We start from the raw sequence: 19,216 nt of genomic DNA, 5'->3' as shown, positions 1-19,216 counted from the left end.
TTAGCCAAACCCCAGCAGGATGACTTCTCACAGTTGTCCTACGTGCCTGTACCCACAGGCAGGCACTGTAATCATTTGAAATCTCTGCAAGGCTTGACCCCCAGTATTCTAAAATGAGTCCTCAGTTCCACATAGCAATCTGTTTCAGGGTTTCACTTTTACCACCTTACAGCTTAGTCCTTCTTATCTACTCAGAACTCTGACACTACCCTTTCCCTTTTGCCCCACACCTCCTCTTTCATTCTCCCTGTGCAGCTTTGTGTGATAAACAAGGTGGGAGTCATCAGATGGGAACTTCACAGTTTTTTCCCTGTCAAAGGTACAAACCTGTCTATAGCCACTCATCTCCTAAGTTCCTGCCTTCCTGGTAAAAGCCCATCTTCTCACAGCTCTTAGAGCTTTTGGTCTTCTCTCTCTACTTCATAGAAGCTTCATATGTCAGGTTTTTCCCTTCTGTATTCATCTCATTTCTCCCTGCTCTGGTCTTGGAATCAACAGTTTAAACACAGTCATTCTCATGCTGGTTCTGGGACTTGAACTCAGAGATGCGTGTTGTCACTTGGATTTTTGCTCATGACTGCTAGAGCCATGCCTCCAGTTTTGCTATTTTTGCTGGTTAATTGGAGATAAGAGTCTGAAGGATTTGTGTACCCAGGCTGGTTTCGAACTGTGGTTCTCAGATCTCAGCCTCCTGAGTAGCTAGGCTTACAGGTGTGAGGCACTGGTGCTTGGCACTCAGAAATCTGCTGACCCTTCTCTTGAGCCTCCATTCTCTCATGATTCCCTCTTTCTGAGTTGTGTGCACTCTTTCTTCATTTACATACCCCATCTTCATTCCTCACTTCACTCTTGCCCTCTTTGTGTTCTGGAAGCTGTCACCATGTCTCCTGATGTAATGGATGTTTCAACCTGAGTCTTCTTGGTTCTCAGAATCATTGGACTTTATTGATTTCTTAAACATGTCCTCTAACTGGCTTCTGATATCACAGTACTGGTTTTCCTTCTGTGTCTCAACATCTCCTTTAAAGGCTCATCCTTGCCTTGTAGGTCTTTTAAAATGCCATCTCTTTCAGCTTCTCTTCTTCTAGAGCCCGTTTGTGGGATCTTATGTATCCTGTGCCTTAAACTGTCATGTATATCTCCAGAATTATCTCTGAGTCCTTCCTTCAGTATAATTCTGGCCACCTCCCCTGATCCCATATATTCCTTGTACTCCACATCTCCAGGATTTAGCAAATTACTTTCATTACAAGCCTCTGAGCCTCCTCAGTTGTTTCCACAAAGTAGAAGCCTAGGAATAACCTATGGAACTCCCTTTGTGACTCCCTCTCCAAAATTCAATCCGTCCCTCTGTTCTGTGTGATTTGTACCATACCTCCAACAGCACAGTCATCTGGCTGTCACATGGCTCCCTGCATTTTCACCTTGTGTACCAAAGTGGCATTCAGACTGCTGTTCCCTCTACCTCACTGCATACCTCCCCCCAGTGATTTCCTTCTCTTTTTTAGTTTCTGACCTGACCTACACAGTCCTACATGGTCATTCCCCCATAGGACCCGCAGTTCCACCCGTGCCTTCCCTGGGTTCACCTCATGTCTCCTATTTTTAATCTCAGACATATACCTGTCCTCTCCTACTATCCTCACATCTGACATGCTTTCACAAGTATTGATTTCCTGTTCTCTATACTTCTTCCACTCATCTTCACCTTCAAACCATTAGAACTTTTAAGGAAGCGTGTCTAAAGAGCATAGACTTGGATGCAGAGTGCTGAGTACAAATTGTAGCTCCACCACTCACCAGACTGGAAAATTTATTTAATCTTTCTTCAGTAGTTCTGTTTTCTTCATCTGTAAAATGGTAATAATACAGTACTTATGCTACAGAGTTGTTATAAGGAGTGTGTGTATGTGTAAGGGAGAGAATGTACACATAATGCCTAGCATCTGGTTAGCACTATAGAAATATCACTGTGAATATATATATATATATATATATATATATATAGATATATAGATAGATAGATAGATAGATATAGATATAGATATAGAAATAACAATGTTATCACTGTGACTTATAAGAATAAAAAGGCCACAATGATTGGTGATTATCAGAAGAATTAATTTGCTATTCAAAGTTGATGGGAAGCTGCTTTGTTCTCATAACTCCACATTTCTCCCATGATCACTCACCTCCCACCCCTCCCACCTCCGGGTCCTTCCTGGTTTTCAGGAGTACTTCATCCCTGACCCCATCTGAAGTGCAAGACCAAAGCCGGGCACTGATGGCTCACTCTTGTCATCCCAGTTACTTAGGAGGCTCAGATCTGAGGATCACAATTCAAAGCCAGCTCAGGCAGGAAAGTCCATGAAACACTTATCTCCAATTAACCACCAGAAAACCGGAAGTGGCACTGTGGCTCAAGTGGTAGAGAAGTAGCCTTGAGCTGAAGGGCTGAGAGACAGCACCTAGGCCCAGAGTTAAAGCCCTATGACTGACAAAAGAAAAGCAAAGGGAAGTTCACGACTAGGATGATACCTCAGTTAGAAAATCCCAAATGGAATATAAATTCCAAACAGAACAGTTTGGATAATAAATCCCCAATAGGACCAGATGAAGGATCTCCAAGAAGAGTATAACAACTCTTTCCTGATCTCTTCTTCCAGCCCAATCCTTTTATCTATCCAAAGACCTATATTAAGGACTTACTTCTCCCGTCTTGTCCCAAACTTCTTATATACCTAAGGATGGAATATGAAAGATTGACCACCCCCCTACTGTCCCAGGTGCATATGGACACCAAGCAAAACCCAGGTATGTGTGGACTTGATGTGCAGGCAGGGCAGTCTGACCCAAGCCTGGCCTCCAACATTCCACTGTGAGCTGATTGAATGTCCCCATCTCTCAGCCCTAATAGCCTTTTGATAACCTCCTTGATAACCTCTGCCCCCTGACTGAGACTCCACAAAAGTCCACCTCCAACCCCACCTCCTTGTAGCCTCCATTCCTCCAGGAAGTTTGGTTGCCCCTTATTGATTCTCAGTAAGTAGTCCTAGCCTGTCAAGATGGAGAGTCCACCACCATGCCATACCACCAGCCGACAAGGAGTGGGTGAGGCTGTAAGAGCTGTTATAAGTTTATATCAGCTTTTAAGATTTACTACATTCTTTTTTCTTTTCTATTTTAAAGATTTTATTGTGAAAATATCATACAGAGGGGTTACAATTACATGGGAAATGTAATGAGTATATTTCTTATCAAGCATTGTTGCCTCCTCCTTTGTTTCCCCTTCCTATCCCTTCCCATCTTGCCCCTCTGCCCGGCCAAAGTTGTAAAGATAGTTTTCAACATAATGGCTTGTATATATCATTGTTGCAATGGGTCCACCTGTATCCCTATTTAAATGGGTTGTTTTTGCCTTCTCCTACACAATTCATACCAACATCAAATACAATGAAAGCAAGGGTTATTCCCTGTGGGCTGGTGGTATGGCATGGTGGTATAACTCTTGTCTAGCATGTAAAAGTCCCTGAGTGTTACAAAAAAAAAACAAACATAAGCCTCAATCCATTGTATCTGGCCAGAATATATTGAATTTTGCATGCCACTATAAGAAACAATTTTGTTTTGAGGTTGGAAATTGGTTATATTACCTAAATGATTAGCAGATATCCTTTTATTTATTACACATGATGTTCTCACTTCACTTCTTTTACTTGTATGTTTTGATATAAAATCAGAAATATGAAATATTCAGATGATGTGGGAGAGAAAGGATGTTTTAATTTGGCACTGATTGGAGTGGGAGGAGATTGAAATCAAGTGAATGCATGGCACATGTCAGTTTTCATAATAACCTAAACATCTCCCCAGTTTGTACAGAAATTTGACACTCAAGCATATCATAACTTTGCATAATACATATTTTCATTGACGACTTTCTTTCTGAGAATGACTAAACATGAAAATATAGTACTGACTTCTATCAAGGATCTTTCTGTTTTACTTCTAAATTAAACTTCTGAAAAATTTTAAAGGCTAAAACACATGAAAACCTGAGAAAAACTGAGTTCACAGTCACTGAATTATATACAAGGAAAGAAGAAACAACATTTTTAAGTATCAGACCTAAATAAATAGGATAACACAATAGATTTAAATTGTACAAAGGAAACCATTAAAAACAAAGACATCAGAGTAAGGAAAACAACTATAAAATTAATCTTTAATTCTTATTACTTTTTGTATATTAAATATTGTAAATATTTTTTGAAAAGATGGAGAGTCCAACCTGCTCCTATCTCTTTTTCTATTTTTCTTAACAAAAACTACAAAATATGTTGGAAAAATAGGATTAATATTTAATATGATGAATTAAGCCATGAGTTGTCTAAAGAGATATAAATTTATATGAATGTTGGGAAATTATGTGAACTGGATACCTCTGGGAACACATAATATTCTTTCTGAACCAATGAACATTTATATATAGTTGGGTGATATAAGGGTGAGTAACAGAATGAATTATAACATCATCCTAACCTTCATATTTATGGAGATACTGTAGCATTCATAAAAGACTAACGATTGTGTGATCTATCTGAGAGATGGCAATCTCCATGAGGTCTAGTCAACAAATCTCTGCTGACTATAGCTGTTACTAAGCATCTAGTTGAACTCCTGGTGCTGCCCTATAGAGTAGCCACGTTGGACAACCATGCTGAGAAATCCTTGTTTCTGTACTCCCTTGTCAAGCTTTTGAAAGTTGGAAAAACTATATCAAATGACAGTAACACTGGCTGATCTCAGTCTTGCCTAATACTGATTTAACATTGCTGCTTTCAATAATATATAATGTGCACTTCTCAGTTATATAAATTCTAGATGGATACTGTTTTCTTTTTACTGACAATCACAGTTGCTCTTCTTTTTTGATGTTGCTTCCTTAGAGGAAGTTGAAATGTTCCTTGTCCCATATGTTCAATAATATGTGAGGATAACTGTCACTACTTGTATTTTGTTATAAAAAATAACATTTCCTAAGTATTACTGTGTGCCAACATCTTCTCTTTATAGAACTTCTGTGTATTAATTCACTGAACTCTGGATTGCTCTGAGCAGTTAACTGTTAACTTTCTTACATGGAAGCACAGGGGTTAAACAACTTATTAGTAAGTACTCAGACAAAATTTGAGTCTAACAGTACATCAGACAGAGAATGGTAGGAATCGTTCATTGGCATTCAGATGATCATCCTGTTAGGGACTTCCCTTAGCTGGGCACAGGTTGCTCAGGCCTATAATCCTAGCTCCTCAGGAGGCTGAGATCTGAGGATTGATATTCAAAGACAAGCCCAGGCAGGAAAAGTCCATGAGATGCTTATCTTGAAGTAACCACCAGAACTGAAAGTGGCAATTTGGTTCAAATTGGTACAGCACTAGTTTGAGCAAAAATACTCAGGGTCAGCTCCCAGCCTCTGAATTCAAGCCCACAATGGACACACACACACACACACACACACACACACACACACACACACACGAGAGAGAGAGAGAGAGAGAGAGAGAGAGAGAGAGAGAGAGAGAGAGAGAGAGAGAGAGAGAGAGAGAGAGAGAGAGAGAGAGAGAGAGAGAGAGAGAGAGAGAGAGAGAGAGAGAGAGAGAGAGAGAGAGAGAGAGAGAGAGAGAGAGAGAGAGAGAGAGAGAGAGAGAGAGAAGAGAGAACTTCTCTTAAAAAGAGAAGATATCGGTTCTGTCATCTTGGGGATTGCCAGAAGGATCACTGATTATTTCCCTAGATAAGATTGATGGAACAACCACCTCATTCCTTCCCTTAATGAAAAGAAAATGTTGGGAATATGTTTCCTTCCTTGTTAGCTTGTACCAGGGTTTGAACTCAAGGATTCAGCTTGCTTGCTTGTCACTCTACCACTTAAGTCGTGCTTCCAACCTAGCTTTTTTTGTTGGTCATGGGGCTTGACCTCTGGGCCTAGGCGCTGTTCCTGAGCTCTTCAAGTCAAGGCCAGTGCTCTACCACTTGAGCCACAGTGCCACTTCCGGTTTTTTTACTGGTTATTTGGAGATGAGTCTAACATACGTTACTCCCTGGGCTGGCTTTGAACCACGATCCTCAGATCTCAGCCTCCTGAGTAAGGAGGATTACAGGTATGTATCACCAGTGCCGGTCCAGCTAATCTTTTCCTGGTTATTTGTGAAATGGAATCTTGTATACTTGTTATTCACAAAAGCTCAATTTTCCTATATAGGACTGTAGTTACGAGCCACCGTGGCCTAGCTGAGTAAGTATTAATACAAGGTATCTATCTTCTATTGCATTTTGTTTCCAAGTGTATTCATATAAACAGTGCAGATTTTGCATATTTATGTGTTAGGTTAAATTTGCTTGCCTCAGTCATATCTGGTTAGTAACTTTTGCTTAGTTCTAGGGCCCACTTTCTTTGGTTCACTGTATTTTTCCTATATTCAGGTAGAAAGGTACCTTACTGAAAATGTGGATTTGTGGACTGGTGTTTTAGGTATTCTCTTAGAATATCACAACTCTTTTTCTAAGCCCCATTACCCTCTTACTCCCTAAATCTCAGTGTAGTACAAAGGTGAAGGCTTTAGAGATACAATGCAGTATCCTTGTGGTACCCTGGAGCCCCTGCAAGGTCACCACACGGACCTCTGATGGGTCTTCGTGGGCTGGTGATGGGGACCTTCCCAGGACACACATTCAGAAGTTCCACTCCCCTTCTTGGGACCGGAAGCAACATGTGCCACATATACTTTCTATTTTCTAATATTTTCCTTCAGTGATATAAACAGAACCAGAACATAGAAATATTATGTTTTATTACAGCAATATATATTAACTATATTATTTCAACCTTTAAAACCATGGTTTACTTTGAACCATGATTTTTTAAATTATATTTCTATATATTTCCGCTAATTTCAGGAGGCTTGGGTCTCCTTTCTCTTTTATTTTCTCCTGTAACTTTTCTTGTTTGGGAACAAATGTCATGGACTGTCCATCCATTCAAAACTAAGCTTATTTCATTAATTTAATAGAAAAGGAATCCAGCTTGCCTGCATCTCAGGGAAGCTTTGCATATAATGTTCATCTGATAATTCACATCAGTGAATTTTCAAAGTCATGTTGATAATTTTTTGTAAACCATTCACTAAAAAGGTCCCAAAAAGCAAGAATAAATAATAATGTTCTGATTTCTAACAAGGTTAAAAAAACAAGTATTTCAAGAAAACACATTCTAGTCTTCCCAGATTCCATGGTGAAGAAGTCCTTAACACTACCCCCTCCTTTCAAACTTGTAGCTTTATTCAGTTTTACTAGCTTTCATTTCGGTACTAGCACCAGTAATCTCCTTGTAGTATTTGACAGTGAAATTCCATTTGTTAATAGCTCAATTCATATTGACAATGGTAGACTCATGAGTTAACTATCATAGAACATAAAATATTGAATAGCATTAATTATATGCAACTATTCCATAAATTAATATAAGTACCACATATATGCATCTTCATCAATTTTTAAAATGCAAAAGTTGCATATCTGTGTCATAAAATAAATCAGATCACTAGTATGAGACTAAGCTAAACCTATTTCATCATCCCCAATATTCTTTGTAAAATTTTCTCTTCTCATTAACTTTTACCTTAAGGCCTTCTTTTCCTAGCAACCGATGATATGTTGATGACTCTACATTTTAGTCACCTCCGTATAACTTTTTTCCCTTTCCACCTGCAGTTAGTAGCTCATGTTAAATACCTGAGGAATAATTGGTCCCAATGTGCCTGAAAGATGCCAGGAGTACCAAAGTCGACTGGCTGTGCCCACTCTGCACTTTTTTACTTAGGGAATGGAGTATCAGTGTCAGGGGTGTCAGGGAATCAGGTGGCTGGAGCCATGGTACTATGAATTATGGGTAGTAGAACAGAGTAGCAGAAACTAGGATACCAGGGAAAGAAGAATTGTGACTATAATCATTGAGTTGCAATGACTGGGCGTAGGAAGCACATCTGGAGTTCACTGCTCCTGCGGCACTGAGCCCAGGACAGCCGGGGAGGTTCCAGCTCTAGATCAGGACCAGGCTTTGTGGACAAGACCAGATAGGGCATCTGGGGACCTGAGCGGTGGCCGTCTTGTGTGGGCTGGGAACTTCATTCGTGTAGTCTAGGTTTCTCCATGGAAAAGCGCATTCACTCCTGTGCCTCTCCTGTCTTTAGGATTCCTGCTATTCTCCTGCCTGCTGCCATGTCCAACTACAGGTGTCAACTTCTCCACACTGCTGAAAGGCCATCCCAGACATGCTCACAGGGCTTCCCATGCATGCATGCAGAGCTCTGGGGTGCCATCCTCCAGCCAAACTGTACCCGCTGTTCAGCTTGGCCTAGGGGTCCACGAACTACAATCTTACACAGGAAGCCAGGGGTACACAAGGCCATCCTGCAGTCTCAGGAATCCTTTCCCTCCTGCTCAGGTGTGGGGTGGCTGTGAAGCCAACCACAACATCACATTTGATTATCTAAAAGGAAGAATAAAAAAGCTTCACTGTCCCAGAAACAACTGCCCCTAGGGTTCTTTGTGTACATGAGGGGTGTGTGTGTGTGTGTGTGTGTGTGTGTGTGTGTGTGTGTGTGTGTGTGTGTGTGTGTGTCTGTGTCTGTGTGTGTGTGTGTCTCTGTGTGTGTCTGTGTCTGTGTGATGTGAGAGAATCAAACACAGCTGAGGTTTGGGGTAAAACACTTCTTCACTTCAGCATTGAGTTTTGGTATCTAGTGGTTGTCCCCCCCCCCAATTCTGAGTCAACGTTCTAAAGTTGTCTTTCTTTATAAATTTTTTTTTGGGTCCGGTTGTGGGGCCTGAACTCTGGGCCTGGGCACTGTCCCACAGCTCTTCAGCTCAAGGCTAGCGCTGTACCACTTGAGCCACAGCGCCACTTCCGGCTTTTTTCTTTTTTCTTATGTGGTGCTGAGGAATCGAACCCAGGGCCTCAGGCATGCAAGGCAAGCGCTCTACCACTGAACCACCTTCTCAGCCCCCCTTCTGTATACTTTTATCCTTGGATCTTCTGGATGTTCAGATTCCTATGGTCTGCTTGTGAACTGCACCATTTGCTTGTTGAAGGTGGTGCCTTTTAAAAAATTTATGAAGCCCTTTGATCACTTGAAATGCTGTTTTTACTGTGTAAGTGCATTTTACTTAGCCCAACTCTTGGGGCCTTCCCTGTGACTGGTAATTCTGAGATTAGCTTAGGGCTAATATGAGATACTATCCTTTCAATCTATCTTTCTAGTGAAAGAAGTTGGGCGTCTTTATTGAAATAATTGTCTGGTTGTAAAAAAAACAAAACAAAAACAGTGTTATAAATGTACAATCGCTTGATTTTAGTAAATTGTGCACTGTAGTGATAATTTTTTTTTACTAAGGTGAATAGTTGGAATGGGAAAAAAAATCACAAATTCTAAAACTTAAAAATTGATCAAATAACAAAAAAAAAGAAAGTCACTGATTAGGAATGTATTACAAATATAAATGTTTAATAAATAAATGAAATATTTGAAATTCTTATCCACAAAGGAAATATGTATCAAAAAGTCACTGAGATTCCATATTACACATCAGAATACTTATCACAACTCAAACAAATAAAAACAAATGCTGGAGAGGTTGAAATAAATCAGGAATATTCAGTTGTGTGGCATTATAAACTAGTGCAACCCATAAGCAGCTCAGAATGGAAGTTTACACAATGCCAAAAAAGACACATATTTTAATGACCTTTACAACAACTTGGATACATATTGAAGGAATATGATTCAACATGAATATCCATGTTCATGGCAGGAGCATTCATAACAATCAATCTCTGCAGTCCACCTAGGTGTACCAGAAAGAGGGAATAAAGAAAATGTAATATTCATAGCTATAAACATATACTGAGATATAAGAGAAGTGAATGCTTCTACTATTTCATTTCAAAAATATTTTTGGATATACACAATTTTAATTTCACTTGGTTTTATGGCATTGTGTTTTTGCTTTGGTGAGGAACCTCCATAATGATTTTCAGAGCAGTTATAGCAGGTTAAAGATATCCTATAATATGTGGATGGTAGACCAAAATTTAAATATATCAGTAAACACATACAGGACAATCATATATAGTTTATAATTTGAGGCAATGTTAAGAAGGCAACAATTGGGGGAAAAGACAATTTTAGAAGCTTAATAAGAAATTATCTTGAGAAGTTGAATAAAGAGGTACAAAATGAGATTCATCAAAAGCTGGTGAATGATAGAAGATGGAAGAAGGTTAGAAAAACAGATTCATCTGCATGGTCAACTCGACTGAAGTATATGCATATTTGGTGTACATTGATGAAACTCATTCCAAAACTGTGAGCTATTCTTTTGCATCTCTTGCATTTGAGGTAGAATAGGTCCAGGCTCAGCTCATGCCAAGAGGTAGATGCATTGTGACAACAAGTTCAGGTTTGTACTGAAGATCATCATATTGAAAAAAATAACTGAAATTAATGGCACCCTTCTAGACTTGCATCTATACAAACAGACAACTTCCTGGTTGCTCACTCTGTAGCTTCAATTCTTTAGTAGCAAGAACAATTCTAGGAGGTCTTTCCTTGCCATACTTTTTGAGGTTTTCACTGAAAATTGAACTTATTAGAATCTCAAACGTTTCCGTTTGGGGGTGGTGGATACTGATGGCTTATAACTACAATCCTACATATGCAAGAGACGGAGATATGAGGATGGGGGTTCTAAGCTAGCCTGAGAAGAAGGTCTATGAGATTTCTCTCTAGTTACCCAACAAAAAATCAGAAGTGGTACTCTGTACCAAAGTTGGAGAGGGCTAGCTTTGAACCAAAGAGCTGAAGGACAGTACTCAGTCCCTGAGTTCATGCGCTGTGACCAACAAAAAGTAAGTTTCATTTTTTGACTCTGGTTTCCTCTTCTAACTTACCATGTGCTTTATCAGGAAGTCTTGCTTAAGGTTCCTATGTCTCACTCAAGTAGATTTTGTCTGTCAACAATAACCAAGTCTACAAAGTCTACCTAGAGTACAATCAGCAAGTTTAAAACAAATATAATATTTTTTAAGTGTGGATGTGCAGACCTTTGACTAATTCTTACTTTAATGAAACTATGTTGGCCTTCCTTCCACTTGAACAATTGTGTGTAAAATAGATGCATCCCTGGATTTAATAGGTTCTTCCCAGAATCCATTTTTTCAAGATTGTTTTTCCATTGATGCATAAAAGTTCCAAGTTGTGGCTACTATTATTTATTGTATTGCTAGTTTTAAGCATGGGAAAATATATCAAAGGTATTTCAAACTTGATTTGTATGAAAAATGTTCATTCATTATCTAAATTCAAAAAACATAAATTACTAAATGCACTGTTTCTTTGGTGAAAAGAAGAGCATGCGGGTCAGAGATAGTCTTCCATGTAGGAGTCTTAGAGGATCTGACTATCTAGTGGTCTGGCTTTTAGTAGTAGGTTGACATGATGGGTCTTTCCAACACTTCTAGTTTGGAAGTAGAGGCCTGGTGAAACAAACACATTTGTCTCTGACTTACTCTCTTTCAGGATGTCCAAGGCTGATATTGATTGTGAACGATAATAATTGTCCTCCTACCATTTCCTTCTAAGTAATTTAACTTATATTTGGGATTTTGCAACTTGTAGCAGCTTATATGTAACAGTCTCCTGTGAAGCGATTTAAGAGCGAACCTTCAGTATCTGTGTTACAGTATAGTGGTGTCATAACAGTTCCTTATATTTTATAATATAAGATAAATAAAAATGGTTTTCTTAGGAAATCTAGCTAAATTATGTATTATTAAACATTATGATAATCGTGTGTCAAAGTTTATAGATCACTTTATTTTCAAAAGAAAATCGAAGTAATCACAATATTGATATTTTTGAAATGTATAAGGCATGTATATTTCCAAAGGCAATATTACCCATATTTCCAGTTTCCTATTTTGTCATGTAGTTTATTAATTTTGTATTTTGTCCAAATTATAGCTTACTATATATTACTTGTGCTATAAGAAATGGAATACAAATTCAATTCTTGTGTTTGTTTTCATTCATTTGTATTTATCATAAAGTTGTTGTGCAAAGAGGTTTCAATTCAATGAGTTTATTAGTATAATGCATCTTGATTAGTGTTACATTGATCTACCCCATCTTTCCCAACACTACCCATCCTCCAAGTTACCTGGTTCCATTTTTACATATGTATCATTAATATTATGATTGTATTTGCTATCCCTTCCTGTTTTCATTAATCTGCCCCATCTTAAACTTCTTCCCCAGCTGAACATGATTTCCTTTCTGCTACTTACTTTCTTGAACTCTTCGTTCTTGGTTAGTTATTCAGAGAACCACCATCACTGTAATATTTCCATAAGCATACCGAATATTGGGCTTTTAAAGTTTATTTTGATTTCAACATGTACATAGGAGTTGACATTCAATTCATGAGTACATGAGTACACTGGATCTTGATCAATGTCACCTCTTTCATAATTTTCCCCAATGCTCTCACTACCAACTTTTCCTCAATTTCTTCATTTTATGGGATATGCATTAAGTTAGATCATTGCATTTATCCCCACTTTATTGCTTCATATATCTATTTCTCCCTACCTTGATCCCAGCCCTACTTCTGAGTACTTGATTCCTGGTGTTTATTTTGTTGGAAGGTTAGTTAGCTAGTCTAAGGAATTACATTATTTAAATTCTCTGAACCAACCATATTTCAGTTCATAACTATGTGTATACTTGGATTCCACCCCAAAGTGTGCATATTGTATTGATCCTGATCATGTCTACCTTCCTATATAAAAGAAAACATATCTCCCTGGGTTTGACTTTCTTCCCATATTTCACTTAACATGATTTCCCCCAATTTCTTTCCTTTCTTTGCAAATGATGCATTATCATTCTTTATAATGGATAAATAAAATTCCACTGTGAATGTTTATACACACATATGCATATTTATATGCATATAGCTATCATATTTTCCTGATCAACCTGTTTACTGAGTGGCATAGTCCATATCTAAATGCGATTTCTTGTACTATAAGACTTAGTATCATTTGCCTAATCTTGTGCATACAGTCTATTCTATAACAAAAATCATTCTATTAATTTCCTAATCTAGTCATTTACATTTCTATATATGTTGGCTCCTATAAATCACAGGGATTCATAATTGTGTATGATTCTGTTTTTAAGAGCAAGACTAAATGCTTGCTTTTATATAGTTGACACTTGCAAATAATTTATTATATAATTATATATACATACATATACATATATAATTTACATATTGACATACATATATATACATATAGTGTGTGTGTATATATATATATGTATATATATATATTATCTATGTGCTAGAGCTAGGACTTAATTTCAGGTCCTTTTGCTTTTCTTTTTTGCTCAAGGTTGGCATTCTTCCATTTGAGCCACAGATCCACCTTTAGCTTTTTGGTTCTTAGTTGAAGGTAAGGGTACCATAGTCCATTTCACCTTCTCTGTGAGTACCATGGTCCATTTTAGCTTGTCTGTCTTGAAACTATGATCCTCAACTTTCAGCCTTCTAAATAGTAAGTCAAGCACCACTAAACCCAACCCTATTCTTTTTGAATTAAAAATTAATTTAAATAACAATAACTTGTAGTATTTTCTTTCTTTTCTTTCTTTTTCATTTTTATTGTGAAAATACTGTACAGAGGGTGTTACAATTACATGGTCAAGATAATAAGTACATTTCCAATCATGCATTGTAGCCTCCTCCTTTGTTTCCCTTTCCCATCCCTTCCCATCCTCCCCTCACCCCTCCCCCAATCCTAGTCTCCCCACCCATCAAAGTTGTAAAGTTCGTTTTTCCACATAACTACTTGTACATCTCATTGTTGCAATGAATCCACCTGTATACCTATTTAAACGATTTGTTTTTTCCCTTCCCCTCCACAAATTATACCAACCTCAAATACAGTGAAAGCAGGGGTTATACCATGAGGGAGGGACATACAAAGCAAGAAAGAAATAATCTTATAAATGTGTTAGAAAAAATCACCTGAAAGAAAAAAACATTTGAATACATATCTTAGGGTTCATTTTCCTAACATCAACTTATCTGAACTTTTCTGCTTGACTCAGACATATACATTTTCAAATAAATGTCTTTTCATTTAAACTAAATTACACTGCTTAATTTTTTTTCTTATTCCAACTTACCTACCAAGAAAGAAAAGGAAAAATTCAAAACTAAAGAACCTCTGAATCTAACAGTTCTCAAGCCTGCCAACCACAGTTTCTTTGCTGGAAGATAGAACAGGATGATGTTTTCTACAAGCAAAGCAGCAGAAAATACTCTTTACTGAAGTAGCTGCAAATCTGATAAGGATGAGGACAAGCAAATTTATTCAGTAAGTATTACAATGTGTTTGCTGTGGTAGGCTGACTCTAGTGGATAAGTTTAGCCTATCTTAGAGGATGTTCATAATCATGTGGAGAATAATCAAAGGTGAATATGCAATTAGAGAGGTGTGATTTCTGGAAGATGAATGTTTATATTGTAGTTTGTATACTGTTGAAAATGAGACGGTTAAGATAGGGATGTTTATGTAATTTTTCTGCTTGTAAGACAAAGAATTATACTAGCAATACCTTTGAAAACTGATTTTAAAGTAAGGGTCCTTACAGTTTCTGTTGCAAAATAAAGTTTTACCCAATAAGTAGTTGTTTATTCTGAATTGGTTTAGAAATGAAATATCAAAATATTATTGAACACTCAATAATAATGACTTAAGAACATGCCACGGATAATCACAGCTACTTAGTAGGTAGAGATCTGAAGATAGCTGTTTGAAGCTAGCCCAAACAGAAAATAACTCTGAGACTCATACAGACAATTAGCCAAGAAAAAAGTATGAAGTTGTCCTGGGGTTCAAGTTGTAAACTGCTAGCACTGAGCAAAATGGTTCAAGGAAAACACCAGGCCATAGTTCAAACCTCAGTACTGGCACAAAAATAACTTATGCACCTAAAACATACAAATATGTTTATTTAAATAAAGTCATTCCTTGTATCCTTCACAGTATAATAATAAAACAAATTTTATACATATATAATTTATAGTAGTAATAGAATATCAGTAATTATACTATACATATATCATTTATATATTATAATAACATTACATATATTATACATACATTATAGTAATAACAATACTATCCATTAAATTAATACATGTTTTAGAACAGTGAATAGATTTTTTTAGTACAACAAAGTACCTATTCACAAAAAAATATTCCTTTTGGATTATATATCACTAACAAACTATTCCATGTGCATTCAAGGTACTTAATGATAAAAGCCTGTGTTCATAAGCATAGGTGTCGTTGACATGGATTTGTTACTCCTTAAACTATTACACCAATTACTTCCACAAACATTGAAAGCTGTATGATGTTCATTCAGCTATATCTCTAGAAATTAAACCGATCTTTATTTGATACAAAGATCATTTGATACAAAGTCATTACCCATACCCTTTTCATTTAAAAATATTTATATTCTGTAGCAATTTTGTTGCCATTATAACCATAATGAAGAAGATAATGTGGCTTCATCTACTCCATAGTTCTTAAAAGGTAATGAATGTGACATTTAAAAAATTGCCTCAGATATGCCGTGTGGAAAACTGGATTTGAATTATGGTCAGTCTTAGGTACTTGGGAAATTTGCTTGGCCTTGTTGGCTAGGTCTTTTTGAGTGATATATTGAATTCCTTTCCTAAATTGCAGAACTGTCATGAGGACTATAAATACTCTAGTGCAGGTGCAGTGCTTGGAATGGTGTTTTGAATAAGTCCCAGATAAATCTGCTTCTCTCACCATGGTCACAGCATCCTTTCTGAATGCCTTCAGAAATATTTACCCAATTGATGGTAATATCTGTGAAAATTTGTCTTTACTAAAAAAAATGTTCTATTCTTCACATGAAACAATGAAAGTAATGTTGGGGCTGTCCTGTGGCTTTTATTCTGAAGGAGGTTTGCCTAAATTTATTTACTATATTAGTGGTACCAGTAGCATTCTTTAGTGCTGCCCTTCATGTTTCTAGTCTGTGTTCCATCTGGAATACAATTGTAACTTAGTTTATAATCTTTGTTACCAGAATAAAAAATACAAGTGTCTTTCCAATAACAAGACAATTTAGGCAAACATTGCATATTATATGCTTAATACTTTCCTGAAGTATATTTCTAATTTCTTTTAGACCCATAAAGGATAGCTCAGAACAGGGAAAGAGCATTGTAAGGAATAATAAAAAGTACTATTATGGTGGTCTTAATGACAAAGTGTAAGGAATATATAACAAAACTGATGGTAGGTTAATTTGCTCTTTTTGCTATTCTCTCCCCCTTCTTTGTAGAAAGGTTCTCACTATGAAGTGACAAATGATCTAGACGTTTCAAGCCTTGTCTCAGTGACAGAAGAGATGGGATTAAGGATATGTGCTACTATGACTGCTTTTAAGGAAGTTCACAATAAAGCAATACTAACACATATAAAGAAACTTTTGTAAGTGATGTGTATTCACTTCCTCAATTGCCAAAATTAAATTTATATGTCAAAACATCAAATTATTTACATTACAATATATGCAGTTCACCTGGAATCACTAACACCTCCACAAATCAAATGCAAACTAAAAGCTCGATCTCAAAAACCAACATCTAATCAGTATCTGAAATACAAGAAGATAAACAAAAAACCTAAATGAGTGAGACCTTTCACACTGGTAAGAGCATTGATAGCTGGATTTTAAACCAGGGCTTGAAATGATCAGATGTCATTAAATATGTGATTAAATTGCAGGATTGACCTTGGTCTCAACATTGGAGGTACAATTCAAAGGCAGCTAAGGTTGCTGCAGTATTGTTGCTGCATATTCAGTGTGACCCTCCCTAATAATGGTAGTGTACAGAGTCGAAGCTAAGTCAGTAAAAGTTATAGGAAGTATTCTCCACTGAGAAAAATTGCAGGGGTGATCCTCCCTCTTGCGTTGAGAATGTACAGCTCATCTCATTTTACTTTAGGCTCTAGCATATTTCTGATCTGAAGACAATTATAACACTTCTGTGTGCAATGAGTGTGAGCAGTGAGCAGGGTAGGTGTGTATTACTCTAATACACATATAAACCTTAGAGGTATGGGATGACCCGACCCTCAAACTTCATTCTATGTTGTTGAGTTTCATGGAGAAATATTAATAATTAACCAATTCAGATTAATCTAAGTCTGATTCAGGCAACTGAGATAAGACTTTAGGGTCATTCACTCCAGTCAGTTTGTGACCTATGAAATAAATCATATTATTTCACAATGTATATATTTTTGTGAAAATTTATGCAAAACCACATACCAAATGTATAAAAGGGACACTTATCCATCTCTTATATTAGCAGAAGTAACAATACTCCAGAAATGTACAGATGCTCATATAATTTTATGTATCTTCTTTGGGAAAAAGTGTATCAACAGTTTGTTTAGAGGTGTTCATATCATTACTGTTGAGGATCTTCTTTGGAAAAAGAAAAGTTGGGAAAGTGTGTTTCCACAGTTTATTTTGAGGTGTTCTGAATATCAGTACTGTCACTAACTGCAACAATAGAACAGCACAGATGATGGGATACCTGGACAAAGAACTGAGAAATCACAGAGAGGGATAGGAAAGAAGACACCTGGGGATCAGAAGGCTCATTGTTCTGGATCCCAAAATCCTTCTTAATATGCTTTATATTCATTTTATTACAGGGTTTTGGTCAGTGGTTAGAGGTATGTGCACAAACTATGGCATAATCTAGTCATTAACATGAGGTATTGTTTGTATACATAGTTGTCACTGTGTATGTAACTCCCTTACTGTTAGGGTGCAGAAGGGAGCAATAATCATATCAACCGTAACACAGACAACAATATTATCTCCAAGGCCTTAATCTTTTAGTGTCCTAACAGCTCTAACTTAAATAAATTTAAGGCAAAAAATTATGTGTCTGTCTTCACTTGACTGTTTGACCCTTCCAGGGCATAGCTTTCATTCTTCTGAGTGCTGTTTGAGATGGCTTTTCGATCTCTTATCCCTTTCCAGGTCTCATGACTCAACTGTAGAAATCCTCACATGTATTCTTACAGATGTATTATTTTGAAAATGATATTTTTATAGAATAGATTCACTTTATAAGCTTAATATTCCCTTTCTCTCCCTCTGCCTCTCTATCCCTCTCCCTCTTCCTTTCCTTCTCTCTCTCCTTCCCCCTCCCTCTATTCTCTGTAGTAAAGAGAGACTCCAAGCCTCAAATATGTGTGTGTGTGTGTGTGTGTGTGTGTGTGTGTGTGTGTGTGTGTGTGTGTGTAGTAATAAGATTAGACTCCAAACCTCAAACTCTTGCTTGTTTTTTTCACTCATGACTGAAGCTATACTACTTGAGCCAAGGTTTCACTCTGCCTTTGTCTGCACAAGTGAACATAAATGTTTCATGGATTGCTACTGCAAAAGGCTGTGAACCTTGATCTTTCAATCTTAGCCTCCTGTTTATATAGGAATATTGATGGGATACTGGCATCCACCTTTATTATCAAGTGTTTTTGTTTTGTTTTGTTTCTTGCTGTTGTTTTTGTTCATTCAAAATCTGTAAAGAAAGCAAATTATTCATAAACAGCACTCTTCAAATAAAATACGTATTGTTGAAAGATTACCTTAATTATGCTATTCTTCTGCATTACTTTTATTACTTGGTATGTACATTACTTAATTTGATTTCTTGAATTCTATTGTTTCACACAGTAGAGTCATATATATATATATACATATAATTTTCCTTGTCTTGGTTTATAATGTGTTAGTTTTTTCACAACAGTTTATTAAAGTTTATCTCTGTACTACTGAAGCAAGACCTTTATGATTATTCAATATCCTGTAATTCATAAGTTCATCTCTTCTTGTGGCACTATGTGGGTACCAGGTAGTTTCCTGTAATCACTCCACATGTTTTAGAAGTCACTGCCAGACACTTTTCTGACCATATATGAGTTCACTGTTCTGCCAAATATGCAAGGGCATCCTTT

The 19,216-nt window shown here is 37.0% G+C and overlaps 1 protein-coding gene across 2 annotated transcripts in view; it reads left to right on the top strand.

Annotated features, from left to right (window-relative positions):
• Window positions 1–18,155, top strand: part of LOC138818540 (intracellular hyaluronan-binding protein 4-like) — a 44,335-nt gene extending 26,180 nt beyond the window's left edge. For both annotated transcript variants that reach the window (XR_011369188.1, XR_011369186.1), the window contains 2 exons: window positions 14,324–14,506; window positions 16,521–18,155. The gene's annotated coding sequence lies outside the window, so the exon portion shown is untranslated. The remainder of the gene's footprint in view (window positions 1–14,323; window positions 14,507–16,520) is intronic.
• The last annotated feature ends 1,061 nt before the right edge of the window (window positions 18,156–19,216 follow it).

This window comes from Dipodomys merriami, unplaced genomic scaffold (assembly GCF_024711535.1).
Source record: "Dipodomys merriami isolate MVZ:Mamm:240054 unplaced genomic scaffold, mDipMer1.0.p SCAF_775, whole genome shotgun sequence".
NCBI classification, from domain to species: Eukaryota; Metazoa; Chordata; class Mammalia; order Rodentia; family Heteromyidae; genus Dipodomys; species Dipodomys merriami.
Note: the sequence above shows the minus strand (reverse complement) of the source record. Positions and strands in the feature narration are given on the sequence as shown.